At 51.3% G+C, this 13,630-nt stretch overlaps 1 protein-coding gene across 2 annotated transcripts in view; it reads left to right on the top strand.

Annotated features, from left to right (window-relative positions):
* LOC140724397 (uncharacterized) overlaps nucleotides 1–12,545 on the top strand; it is a 35,029-nt gene extending 22,484 nt beyond the window's left edge. Inside the window, exons 2-4 of one of the 2 annotated variants that reach the window (XR_012098122.1) lie at nucleotides 5,515–5,684; nucleotides 6,569–6,694; nucleotides 12,421–12,545. The gene's annotated coding sequence lies outside the window, so the exon portion shown is untranslated. The remainder of the gene's footprint in view (nucleotides 1–5,514; nucleotides 5,685–6,568; nucleotides 6,695–12,420) is intronic. The other variant, XR_012098123.1, reaches the window with a different exon arrangement.
* Nucleotides 12,546–13,630: the final 1,085 nt, after the last annotated feature.

The following is a 13,630-nucleotide window of genomic DNA, read 5'->3' as shown; positions in this document are numbered from 1 at the left end:
ACACAACTCAGACCCAAACAGGAAGTGCGCAGGTTTCATTTAAATCAGTTTATTCACATTCCTCCAGCCTCACTGGACAGGAACACTGAGACATCAAGTGAGAAACAGCAGGAAGAGGCCATTCAGCCCCTCTAACCATCAATGAGATGGTGTCTGCTCTCCCATCTCAGACAAATGTTTCTGCCCGATCCTCATTTCCTCGATCCCTTTGGTCTCCACACATCTGCTGGCTTCGGTTTTATGTGAGGACGGTCACTGAGGGTGGTAATTTACAGACAGTCGCCACCTTCAGAGGGGAGACATTTCCCCTCATCTCAGTCCCAGACAGTCCACCCCATTTTTCAGAGACTGGGATCCCTGGTTCAACTGGTAATGATGTTGTGCATTTCAATGTGTTCACCTCTCAGTCCTCGATTCTCTAAATGAAAGGGTTATCACATTTGATCTTTCTCCATCTGATGATGACCCACCACTCCAGGGGCCAGTCTGGTAAATCTTCATTGCACTCTCTATAACAAATACTCTCTAACCTCTTTGTTAATCCTTTATGGAATTTATTTCCATCGTCTGCAGCAATGGACGATGTTGCCATGTTGCCCCAACCACTCACCTCCCAACCCTGTCACTATTTCCACCTTCCCACCTCCCCCCTCACCTGGAGCCACCTCTCACTCCCCAGTTCTTGCCCCATCCCCACCCCTCACCTCTTTTCTCTGACTATTTCCCGTCCACTCTCAGTCCAGAGGGAGGGTCTCGGCCCGAAATGTTGACGGTCCATTTCCCTCCACAGATGCTGCCCGACCCACTGAGTTCCTCCGGCAGTTTGTTCTTTGGTCTGTATAACCCGTGTTAGTATGGGGATCGGGATTTTACACCATATTCCAGGGACAGTCTCAACAAATCCCAAATAATTGTCACTTTCCCCGGATCACTGGCCCCGCTTGCAGGGCAACAGTCTGCCGGTGTTTGCCCCCCAATGTGGTGAATCCCTCTGGTCGCCACCACCGTGGGCTCAGACATTTCCACAGATGAGCCCCTCCTGTCCCCACCGGGACAAACATCCTGTCCGACCCGTCTCTCACCATCTTCATCCTTTCAGTAAAATCCCCCTCTCCCTCCCTCACCCCGGGGAGCCGGCATCAAACCGATGGGCCGAGCGGTCTCCTCCTACCTCTCAGGTGATACATCAGACTCCGGCCGCAGGAGACGCTTCACAAACTCCCCAACTTCCCTCGGAGGGAAATAGAAATCAGAAAGCGGACATTTACATTGAGATTTGTTCCGCTCTGTCCAGACTCCGGCACCGCAGCGAGAGACAAACTCAGCGGGGTAACGCCCTGTCGGCTTGTCCGCTTCCGCTATTGGGTGTAACCAGTGATTGACATTCCTGCGCACCAATGGAAAAAGCGAAGCTCTTGAAGCTTTGTTTTTCAGCGGTGGGGGAGGGGATGGTCACGTGATTGGTAGCTCAGCCGTTAAACAGATAAAGCTCGAGCTCTCCAGCGCGCGGGTGACGTAAACACCGCGCACGCGAGGGCAGGTCCCGGTGTGGGGACCTATGTGTGACGTCAGTCGTGTGGATTCACCTATGTGACGTCACCCGTGGGAGAGCGCTCCCATTTGAAAACACCTGAATGGACGTTTCTGATGATTTCAGTGGGACAACAACATTAATCACGGGTTTCATCAATGAATCCAGTGTTGTCTGATGTAAAGTTCCCTGTTATGTGTCCGGCTGTGCCGTGTTGATGGTGGAGTGGGCAGCGTGGTGTTTGTCTCGATTCGGGTCACACCACCAGAATTGCCAGCGGGGTCCACACACAGTGTATTAGTCAACAGAAAATCTCTCGTCCCTGCAGTCTTTGTCTCCTGGTAAACTCAACACCCTGACAATGTGGACCATAGACACCCCTTCCTCTTTAAAGTCAGTCATTCATTCAGACAGCTGATCGCTGAGAGGAATTATATTTATTGGTCATTAAATTTCGCCCAGATTCGTTTGGACGGATTTGATGTGGAGTTCGGGGTGTCACAGTGAAAGGGCCGGATGGCCAAACTCTCTCCGTTGTCCAAACATCCTTCCAGGTGAGGCGACACTTCACCTGTGAATCTTCCGGGGTCGCCTATTGTGTCCGCTGCTCCCGATGCGGCCGCCTCTACACTGGTGACACCAGCTCCTCCGCAGTTGTGCGGGGTAGGGTTGTTTTTTTGGGGGGCGGATCGATGTTATTGTTCCCTTTTGTGCGGGAGGGGTGGGTTTCGGGGGTCGATGATCGGGATGCCGTTCTTTTTGATGCGGGGGGTGGGATGGGAGTTTGATTTTTCTCTCTGAACGACTTTCATGCTTTTTTTGTTTTGTGGTTCTCTGGAGAAAAAAAAACGCGAGTTGTTTATGGATACTTGCTTTGATAATAAACTGACCTTTGAACTATCCGCTCCGAGCGGGACTTCCCTGTGTCCAAACATTTTCATTCGACACGTCGAATGACACCTGATTCCACGTGCCAACCCATCCCCTCCTCCTGTGCCAAGTTAAGGCCACCCTCTAGGTCCAGGATCTGCACCTTATATTCCGTCTGGGTAGCGCCCCCCCCCCCCCATAACCTGATGGCATGAATATCGATTTCTCTTTCCGGTGAACAAATCTCCCTCCCTCCCACTCCCTCTCTTCCTCTCTGACTTTACACGACTGTCGACCCTTTTCGATAGATGCTGCCGGGACTGCTGAGTTCCGCCAGCATTTTGTTTGTGTTGCTCTGGATTTCCTGCATCTGCAGACTTTAAAGAGCAACCACAAAGAAATCTGCAGATGCTGGAAATTCAAACAACACACACAAAATGCTGGCGGAACTCAGCAGTCCCGGCAGCATCTATCGAAAAGGGTCGACAGTCCTGTAATGTCAGAGAGGAAGAGACATTCGGCCCGAAATGTCGACAGTGCTTCTCCTTATAGATGCTGTCTGGCCTGCTGTGTCCCACCAGCATTTTGTGTGTATTATCTGCAGACTTTGCCGCGTTTGTGATTTGCCTCTCCGTTGTCCCTCACGCCTCCGATCACAGGAGGCGCTGCAGTGACCGCTGGCCACTAGTGGCGATGTGCAGACCTTCGGCCGCTGGTGTCGCTGTACGGACCTCCGGCCGCTGGTGTCGCTGTACGGACCTCCGGCCACTGGCGACGATGTGCAGACCTCCGGCCGCTGGTGTCGCTGTACGGACCTCCGGCCGCTGGTGTCGCTGTACGGACCTCCGGCCACTGGCGACGATGTGCAGACCTCCGGCCACCGGTGGTGCTGCGGAAAAACCTCCTGTTAAACGCATGCGCAGTGCCGACTGCGGCTGTTGGGGGTTTCTTCGACTGGAGTGGGGTCTGATCTCGGCGGATTTCTGTAAATTGGGGGCCGGTTGCATTGGGAAAGGGCCGGGCCCGAGCTCTGCCGGACGGCTGGAGCAGTGGTACAATGCCAATCTTTTAGCTGCCGGAGCTGTATGAGCGGTGATTGATAAGTTAGTGGCCTATGTTAGAATGGCTAAAGTTATACAGCTCACGGTACATGCACTTGCAGTTCAACTCTTTGAGTGATTATGCAGAAAGTTTGAAGTTAGTAACTTTTGCGGTATTTCTGTTTCAGATAATGGAAAATTGCTAGGTTTTCTAAAATCGACTCCTTCCACCTTAGGCCACGAATCTATCAATCGCCCCTTGTCTGTCACACCCAGTTGTGTACCTGCTCATTTCATGTACTGGGCAACTTCCTTGACTCCTTGCCCCATTCATGTGATGAGCACGTACACAAATTGGGCTTTTTATAATGTCAAACACTAAACAAACATGAAAGAAATATATATGAATTCCAGAGCTCCACAGAAATACGGTGATAGTTAAGACATTAAGAAGATTATAGCCAATCACTGCATTTCAGTAAATGGTGGTACAATAAAACATATAACACTTAATTTAATAATATGACAAAGTATTGCACAGTTGCATTCACTAATAATCATATAATATATTTACCAAGCAAGTGGAGTAACGTTGTTTGCTTAGCAGCCATAGGGTTGTTAGTGAGGAAAAAATTACTTTTGTATTAGCGAATAATCCACAGACCACCACAGTCACAGCTCCAGGATTTCACCAAAAACGATCTTATCTTAATGTTATTAGTGGCATTCCCCCCCCCATCCACCAACCCCTATCCCCAACCCCCGCTTCCATAAAATTCCCTCTATTTAATATGCAGCCGCTGTTAAATTCCCCGCTTGTTTTGATTTTTTTTTTACAGAGGTGCTGGGGTGGTGCTCCGGTGAGCTCCAGCAGCACTGCACCCCTGTTTAGATCCAAGTAACATGGACCCGGGGATCAAGCTGCCCGGGTTTACGAGGTGTTGAGCGAGTATTTCTGGTCTGGGATCAAGTGTTTTTTTTTCTGGAGTTCCTTTGGAAGCAGTGCTGCTAATCTTAGGAGAGAATGAGTTTATATTCCATCCCTCTCAAGGGGAGGCTGTGAGTAAATGGGCTGTTCTGTGTTTGAACAAGTAGAAATAGACCTGGGGGGTTCAGTGTTTGAACTGTGTTTGGAAATTCCTCCTCGCTGTCACCTGTCTGTCAGACAGTGGAAATCAAACAGAAACTCAAGTTGCTGGAGATCTGCACTAAAAATGAAAAATTCTGAATCCATTCTGACAAAAGATTGTGAACCTGAATCGTCAAATTTTTTGTTCTCTCCACAGCAGTTCCTTACCTGTTGAGCGACTCTGATGATTCCGGTTTCTTTTTATTCCATTCACTCTGGAGTGGTTTAAATTTCCTGATTTTCTGTTATACTTGGGAATGTGTTCAGTGCAGTTGTTGGTAACAAGGTTCACATGAATAATCTCAGGAATGATCGGCTTTATGTATGAGGAGCATTTGATGGTTATGGACCTGTGCTCAATGGAGTTCAGACGGGGGTGAAAGGGGAGGGGGTGGTTAAGTAAACCTACCGAATGCTGAAAAGCCTGGATACAGTGGACATGGAGAGGATGTTTCCATTAGATGGAGAGTCTGGGTTCTGAGAGCACAGTCTCAGAATAAAGACGCTTCCCTTTAAAACAGATGAGAAAAATTTCTTCGGCCAAAAGATGGCTTATCAGTGGAATTTGTTGCCACAGAGGTTGGTTGAGGCTGCCATTTGGGTATGTTTATGACAGAGATTAATATACTCATGATTGCTAAGTAGCTTCAGGGTTGCAGCAGGAAGGCAGGAATATGGTGTTGGAATAAATCTCAGCCATGGTTGAGTGGTGGAGCAGACTCGATGGATCGAATCACCTAATTATGTTCCTACATCTTATATCTGACCATGACTGAACGATGACTCCTTCCTATCCCATATCAGGTTTTGTGATGTGTCAGGGACAATTACAGATTTGTTCACTGAGATCGTTATATTTGTCTTCACTGTTTAGATTTCAGTGAGCAGAAATATTTTGTTCTCCTTTGTATTGTTAACGTGCTTCATTATCTCTCATGTTAAAGTTATACCTGCAGTGAGAGATTTATTGGAAGAAAAGCCCACAACTGGAAGAAAACCACGACTGAAGATGAGGGAACAGCAGCAAGTGAACCAGCCCGAGGACTGAGAGCACCGACTGGAGAGAAACCCTTCTGACTCAGGGTTTCCAGTGATTCAGTCAGGAGAAAGTTTGGTGAGTCTCATTTACTCAGACACTGGTCCTTTAGACATTACATGCCGTATATTCCGGAGTATAAGCCGACCCCCATTTTCAAGGTTAAAAAAGGGACTTTTTCATGTTACCTTTGTATAAGCCGACCCCTTTTATAAAGGTTTTTGATTTAACCAGAAACAATCACAAGATCTCACATGCCTGTACTCAGCTTTGCCGGATCCGGAACCTGAAAATTTTGTGAACCTGCTAAGAAAACAGGCTTACACATTGAAGAGCATTATAAGCAAATTCTTAATAAATAAATCAGGGAGGAAAGTTTTGGATTAGGTCTCCAATGGTGAAGAAGCCTCTGAAATATTACCCCCGCAAAACCATTTATCACCCATCGTAATCTCGTTAAAACATAACACGGGGTGGCGGGATCAGTACGTGTACTCAGTATTGAGATTGCGACCACCATGTACAAAAGATTAAAACGAATGCGATGTGATGCTGGCTTCAAGCTGAAGGTTGTTGATTTTGCTAAAGGAACAAATAATTCTGCAGCGGCTAAGAAGTTTAGTGTAAACGAGAGAGTGTGAGAGAGCGGAGAAAGGCAGAGGACACGCTGAGGGAAATGCCAAAGAAGAAATGTGCAAACCGTGGGAAGACATGCCAGTGGCCAGAACTGGAAGAAAAAGTTTTAGAGTGAGTGAATCACCAGCGATCATCCGGATACATTGTTACTAGAGAAATGATTTAAGTTCAAGCATTGAAATGGGCCGAAAACACCGTGAGGTCAGTGAAAATTTCAAAGCTACGCGAAGTTGGTGCACCCGATTTATGAATAGATGTGATCTTGTGTTGAGACAGAAAACAAAGATTGCTCAGAAAATTCCCGCGGGGTGTTGTTTATGTTCAAGAATGCTGCTGGATGGACGAAGCGGGTTGCTTGACGTGGGTTAAAGAGGCGTGGCATAGACATCCTGAAGATTTTGGGAAGGAAAAGTCGCTACTTGTCTGGGACGTGTTCAAAGCGCAGTTGTCGGGTGAGACAAAAGCAGCACTGAAAGCTGAAAACACGGACATTGAAGTCATCCCCGGTGGTTTGATCTCCGTGCTCCAGCCACTAGATGTGATATTAAACAAACCAAAGAATTAATGCGTTGAGAGTGGAACGAATTTGACTCAAAAACAACCAATAAATACAACCTGTCTTCCCTGTATTCATTTTTCCAAAGTTGGCACCCTCTGTATCAGCCGACCCCCTAATTTTAGGACCAAAATTTGGGGCCTAATTCTCGGCTTATACACTGGAATTTATGGTATCTGTACAAAATAAAGTAGGGAATAGTTGAGGTGAGAATGAATGTATCAGTTAAGTCTGTCAGACCCAGTTGCAATAATGTACTGTCAGTGTCCCAGCTCTTTAAACTCACACACATTCCCTCAGTGTTTGCTGATTTGAAGAGCTTGCATCTTCTGAAGTAGCTTTTGGTCGGTTCTGAGTGTGGAGAGGGAAAGAGGGGTGTTTATATTTACTATCCTGCAAAAGGAGGTAATTGTTAGCAATTACTTGCTGCAAACTCACTCCCCGTACCCCGTACATTCTCAACCAGATTATTGACATCGATGACAAGTAGCAATGGGTGTCACCCTGGGGAGCTCCAGGAGGCACGGGCCTTGACTCCAATAAACAGCCTCCCATCATCACCAACACACACAAAATGCTGGTGGAACACAGCAGGCCAGGCAGCATCTATAAGAAGAAACACTGTCGACCTCTGGTGCTTCCCCCCTCCCCCTTCCTTTCTCCCGAGGCCTCCCGTCCCATGATCCTTTCCCTTCTCCAGCTCTGTATCACTTTCGCCAATCACCTTTCCAGCTCTTAGCTTTATCCCACCCCTTCCGGTCTACTCCTATCATTTCGCATTTCCCCCTACCCCCGCTACTTTCAAATCTCTTAGTATCTTTCCTTTCAGTTAGTCCTGACGAAGGGTCTCAGCCTAAAATGTCGACAGTGCTTCACCTTAGAGATGCTGCCTGGCCTGCTGTGTTCCACCAGCATTTTGTGTTTGTTGTTTGAATTTCCAGCATCTGCAGATTTCCTCGTGTTTGCTCCCATCATCACCATCTGCTTCCTACCGTCGAGCTGTTCCCAGACTCTGGGCTCTGTGACAAACACAATGGTAGCAGCAAGATTAGACAGTTATTAATATAAAGAGAGATTTGTTGCTTCCTGAAAGCTGTCTGATGCAATGGACCAGATCCGCCTTTGCTTACAACTAAATCTGCCCTAGGACGCATTCTCCCAGGTCACACTGTGTCCGATAACCCATATCCCCAACCTCCCTCCACCCCGTCGGTAGCCCCACAACATTCCCACCATTTACCCCACACCCGTACACATAAACAGATCCTCGTCACCGACATCCACTCTCACAGCTTGGGGAACCACAACGAACTGATCCTACATTCCCGGCCCTGACGGTGCAGCCGTCTGGCTCGGACCCGGCCCTGACTGTCCAGCCGCCTGGCTCGGACCCGGCCCTGACGGTGCAGCCGCCTGGCTCGGACCCGGCCCTGACGGTGCAGCCGTCTGGCTCGGACCCGGCCCTGACGGTGCGGCCGCCCGGCTCGGACCCGGCCCTGACGGTGCGGCCGCCCGGCTCGGACCCGGCCCTGACGGTGCGGCCGCCTGGCTCGGACCCGGCCCTGACGGTGCGGCCGTCTGGCTCGGACCCGGCCCTGACGGTGCAGCCGCCCGGCTCGGACCCGGCCCTGACGGTGCAGCCGCCCGGCTCGGACCCGGCCCTGACGGTGCAGCCGCCCGGCTCGGACCCGGCCCTGACGGTGCAGCCGTCTGGCTCGGACCCGGCCCTGACTGTCCAGCCGCCTGGCTCGGACCCGGCCCTGACGGTGCAGCCGCCCGGCTCGGACCCGGCCCTGACGGTGCAGCCGTCTGGCTCGGACCCGGCCCTGACGGTGCAGCCGCCTGGCTCGGACCCGGCCCTGACGGAGCAGCCGCCTGGCTCGGACCCGGCCCTGACGGTGCAGCCGTCTGGCTCGGACCCGGCCCTGACTGTCCAGCCGCCTGGCTCGGACCCGGCCCTGACGGTGCAGCCGCCCGGCTCGGACCCGGCCCTGACGGAGCAGCCGCCCGGCTCGGACCCGGCCCTGACGGTGCAGCCGTCTGGCTCGGACCCGGCCCTGACGGTGCAGCCGCCTGGCTCGGACCCGGCCCTGACGGCGCAGCCGCCTGGCTCGTTCCCGGCACTGACGGTGCAGCCGTCTGGCTCGGACCCGGCCCTGACGGTGCAGCCGCCTGGCTCGGACCCGGCCCTGACTGTCCAGCCGTCTGGCTCGGACCCGGCCCTGACGGTGCAGCCGCCTGGCTCGGACCCGGCCCTGACGGTGCAGCCGCCTGGCTCGGACCCGGCCCTGACGGTGCAGCCGTCTGGCTCGGACCCGGGCCTGACGGTGCAGCCGCCTGGCTCGGACCCGGCCCTGACGGTGCAGCCGCCTGGCTGGGTCCCGGCCCTGACGGCGCAGCCGCCTGGCTCGGACCTGGCCCTGACGGCGCAGCCGCCCGGCTCGGACCCGGCCCTGACGGTGCAGCCGCCTGGCTCGGACCCGGCCCTGACGGTGCACTCACCTGGCTCGGACCCGGCCCTGACGGTGCAGCCGTCTGGCTCGGACCCGGCCCTGACGGTGCAGCCGCCTGGCTCGGTCCCGGCCCTGACGGTGCAGCCGTCTGGCTCGTTCCCGGCCCTGACGGTGCAGCCGCCTGGCTCGGACCCGGCCCTGACGGTGCAGCCGCCTGGCTCGGACCCGGCCCTGACGGTGCAGCCGACTGGCTCGGACCCGGCCCTGACGGTGCAGCCGACTGGCTCGGACCCGGCCCTGACGGTGCAGCCGTCTGGCTCGGACCCGGCCCTGACGGTGCAGCCGCCTGGCTCGGACCCGGCCCTGACTGTCCAGCCGTCTGGCTCGGACCCGGCCCTGACGGTGCAGCCGCCTGGCTCGGACCCGGCCCTGACGGTGCAGCCGCCTGGCTCGGACCCGGCCCTGACGGTGCAGCCGTCTGGCTCGGACCCAGGCCTGACGGTGCAGCCGACTGGCTCGGACCCGGCCCTGACGGTGCAGCCGACTGGCTCGGACCCGGCCCTGAATGTGCAGCCGTCTGGCTCGGACCCGGCCCTGACGGTGCAGCCGCCCTTCGATTTACACAATCCCGAGATCAGCCCCTTCCTCATCGCCGCCCAACCAGGCTCAGAGCTCGTTAAGGAGCCTCGTATGTGGCACCTTGTCAAAGGTCTGAAAATCCACGTACACAATATCAACCAATTCTCCTTTGTCCACCCTGCTTATTATTTCTCAAAGCAATCCACCAAATTTATCAGGCAACCCTTGGTTGCCTATTCCAGTGGGGTTGATCCTAAAGCTGAGCCAGGATCCTCAAGTGTGGCACAGGGTCGGCCAAGTAGCAACAACCACTCCAACCCTCGTCCCCCCTCGAGAACCCGTCTGGTAGGGTGTGGTTCCATGCCGCTGCCCTGTTCTTTCTCCCGGCAGCCAGGGATAGGCCCCATTTCCACAAACTCAATAAGCTCCATTTAGTGGTCCAGGAGAATCATAAGTTTGACTCTTGGTACAGTTACTACTTCCCACTTGATAGGGTGCACTCTCATTATGGTCACACCAACAAGTAGTACTAGCCACTGCTGGAAATGTAACTGTTATCCCCGGCCATAGCTTGGAGGGGTCTTGTGGAGGAGATCCATGACTCCAACCCTCAAAGCAACACCATCGCCTTCCAGACCTGGATATGGTGCAATTGACAATGCTACCATTACGGCTATCAGAAAACACCGGAACTGAATTTACTTCGCTAGTATTTAGGGGCACCACTGACATGGGGATCGTAGTCTGACCATGTTGGGGAATTTCGTCACTTACCCAACATGCTCCCAGCTCCACGTGCTTGGCGTAGGTGTGGTAGAGGGACAGCAAAGTGTAAAACTGGAGGCCTCCTGAGACAGGGGCAGGTTCCCTTAGGGTCATTAAAGTCAGCATTAACCAGTACATTTTCCAGTCCTTATCAGTTCCGCCAGTAACATGTTTACAGTCCGTTTGATGTATCCGCCGGACCTGCCCTTCCACCATCACTGCAGGAGGTGTTGTCAGTAGCACTTGGTACAGTCCTCTCCACCTCAGTCCCAACTTCCTACCATCCCAGTTCCTGAGCAGGACAAAATCTCCAGTCTCGATGGTGGAGTAGTCACCTTTAGTTGGGGTTTCGTCCTCTCGATAGGCCTGTCATACCAGTGAATGCAAGCTTTGGAGAGATTTTGTTAATTTGCATAAGTATTTTCCCATCTCCTCCCCCAAGGTATGCATATGCAATGTAGCAGGTAAGCTGTCGGGGAGGAGCGGCAAACAAGGTCAGGGTCCCCATGGGTTCTCATGGGCTTCCCGTAGATAATTTCTGCCGGTGATTTCTTACTTGATGGCGTGATTCTTATATGGAATAGGACTAAGGGTAAAACCTTCAACCAGATCATTTCAGTTCCTTGTGTAAGTTTTGCCAACTTATCTTTCAACTGGCTCCTTCCACTATGTCGCTGCATTCAGATGATAGGTGCAGTGGAACTGCCGTTTTATAGCAAGGAGTTTACAGATTTCCTCATTTATTTTGGCCCATTGTCCTGGCTGATCATTTCTGGAAGTCTATAGCAAGGAGTTATTTCTTTTAGCAATATGATCACAACAATTATAGTGGTAGGAACAGCTTCAATCCATCTGCTAAATCCATCTACTATCACTGAGCAATACCTATAACAGTGGACTCCAGGTAATTCAATAAACTCAAGTTGCAAACAAGAAAAAGGTCCACCAGGCAAGGGGGTACTTCCGGAACCACAAGGCATCCCCTTTCCAGCATTTGTTTTTTTTTACAGTTTAAGCATGCTTTGGCTCGCTTTTCAGCTGCTTTCTGGAAATCAAGTTTGTAATAATGTATTAACCATCCCCTCCTTGCGCAAGTATGTACAATTATGTACATGATCTATAAAAAAAGGTAGGAACTCAGAGGGAACACAGACTTGTCCCGCAGGGGTCACCCATAAATTGGTCTGAGGTTCAAGGTGGCAACCCATTTGGGACCATAGGTTGCGCTGTCCTTCAGGGGCGTCCCCCTGTTAGTTACGTATTTCCCCCACGTACGGCATACCCGTGCTTAGATTTTGTCTAATAGGAGCTTGATGGGTTTCCCAGGGGACTAAAAGTGTGAGATTCAAGGCTGTCTGTTTGGCAGCTGCATCAGCCCTAGCATTACCCTGGAACATCTCATCACATTCCCCAGTATGGGTAGCACATTTAATAATAGTCAAAACTCGAGGTAGCTGTAGAGCGGTGAGTAAGTTGTCTACAAAGGTAGCATTACTAATGGGGTGGCCAGAGGAAGTCAGGAATCCCCAAAGCCCCGTAGTCAGTTCATAACTGGAGTCTGTGTGAACGTTCGCACTTTAGTCTGTTGCTAGGATACAGGCAGGAGTCAGAGCAAACAGCTCAGCCTTCTGGGCGGAGACAGCTGATTCAAAAGAGTCCTCTTCAATTACAATGGCATGCAAAAGTTTGGGCACCCTGGTCAATGTTTCTGTTACTGTTAAACGAGTAAAAGTTGAACTGATTTCCAAAAGACATAAGTTAAAGATGACACATTTCAGTAATATTTTAAGCAAGGAAACTTTTTTTTTATTTCCATCTTTTACAGTTTCAAAATAACAAAAAAGGAAAAGGGCCTGAAGCAAAAGTTTGGGCACCCTGCATGGTCAGTACTTAGTAACACCCCCTTTGGCAAGTATCACAGCTTGTAAATGCTTTCTGTAGCCAGCTAAGAGTCTTTCAATTCTTGTATGGGGGGGATTTTTGCCCATTCTTCCTTTGCAAAAGGGTTCTAGTTCTGTGAGATTCTTGAGCTGTCTTGCATGCACTGCTCCTCTGAGGTCTGTCCACAGATTCTCGATGATGTTTAGGTCGGGGGACTGTGAGGGCCTTGGGCAAATCTTCAGCTTGTGCCTCTTGAGGTAGTCCAGTGTGGATTTTGAGGTGTGTTTAGGATCATTATCTTGTTGCAGAAGCCATCCTCTTTTCATCTTTGGCTTTTTTCCAGACAGTGTGATGTTTGCTTCCAGAATTTGCTGGTATTTAATTGAATTCGTTCTTTCCTCTACCAGTAAATGTCCCCGTGCCACTGGTTGCAACACAAGCCAAAAGCATGATCGATCCATCCCCGTGCTTAACAGTTGGAGAGGGGTTCTTCTCATGTAATTCTGCACCCTTTTTTCTCCAAACATACCTTTTCTCATTGCCGTCAAAAGGCTCTATTTTAACTTCATCGGTCCACAGGACTTGTTTCCAAAATGCATCAGACTTGTTCAGATGTTCCTTTGAACCTTCTGAATAGAACTCTGGGCACCTTGGCTTTAACCCAGGGCAAACTGAAACAGTGATATGGGGAAGGACCAGTCCTGTCTGTTGCCAAAGGAGATCCGGAACTTCAGGCAGTAATGTGCTGCCCTCTTTTCCTTTAACCTCTCCAATCACCGTGACTGGGAACTTCTGTCCCTCGAGGGGTGCATAATACTGGCTTTCCTCAGTTGAGCACCCCGGAGGGTCATAGCAGAGTCACATGAGTGTCGGCCGCTGGCAGAAGGGGTTCAAACGCAGTGGAGTCCAGATTAAGTGCCCACCACTGGGGGGGTCGGTAACTGGGGAAGATGTCGGTTGTTCACTAGTCCCAGGGTGACACCCTTGTCCGCACAGAGAATCTCGACTTCCAACGGACGGAGCAGGTCACTCTCTGCTAGATTACACCCCCGACTGGTGGTGACTGTAAATTAAACCTCACACTGGGTCCCCTGGAATTCCACCTGCAGTGGCTGGGTACGTGAATACGTATGTGCCCTGCCTTTGAACCCAAA

Source organism: Hemitrygon akajei, unplaced genomic scaffold (assembly GCF_048418815.1).
Source record: "Hemitrygon akajei unplaced genomic scaffold, sHemAka1.3 Scf000204, whole genome shotgun sequence".
NCBI classification, from domain to species: domain Eukaryota; kingdom Metazoa; phylum Chordata; class Chondrichthyes; order Myliobatiformes; family Dasyatidae; genus Hemitrygon; species Hemitrygon akajei.
Note: the sequence above shows the minus strand (reverse complement) of the source record. Positions and strands in the feature narration are given on the sequence as shown.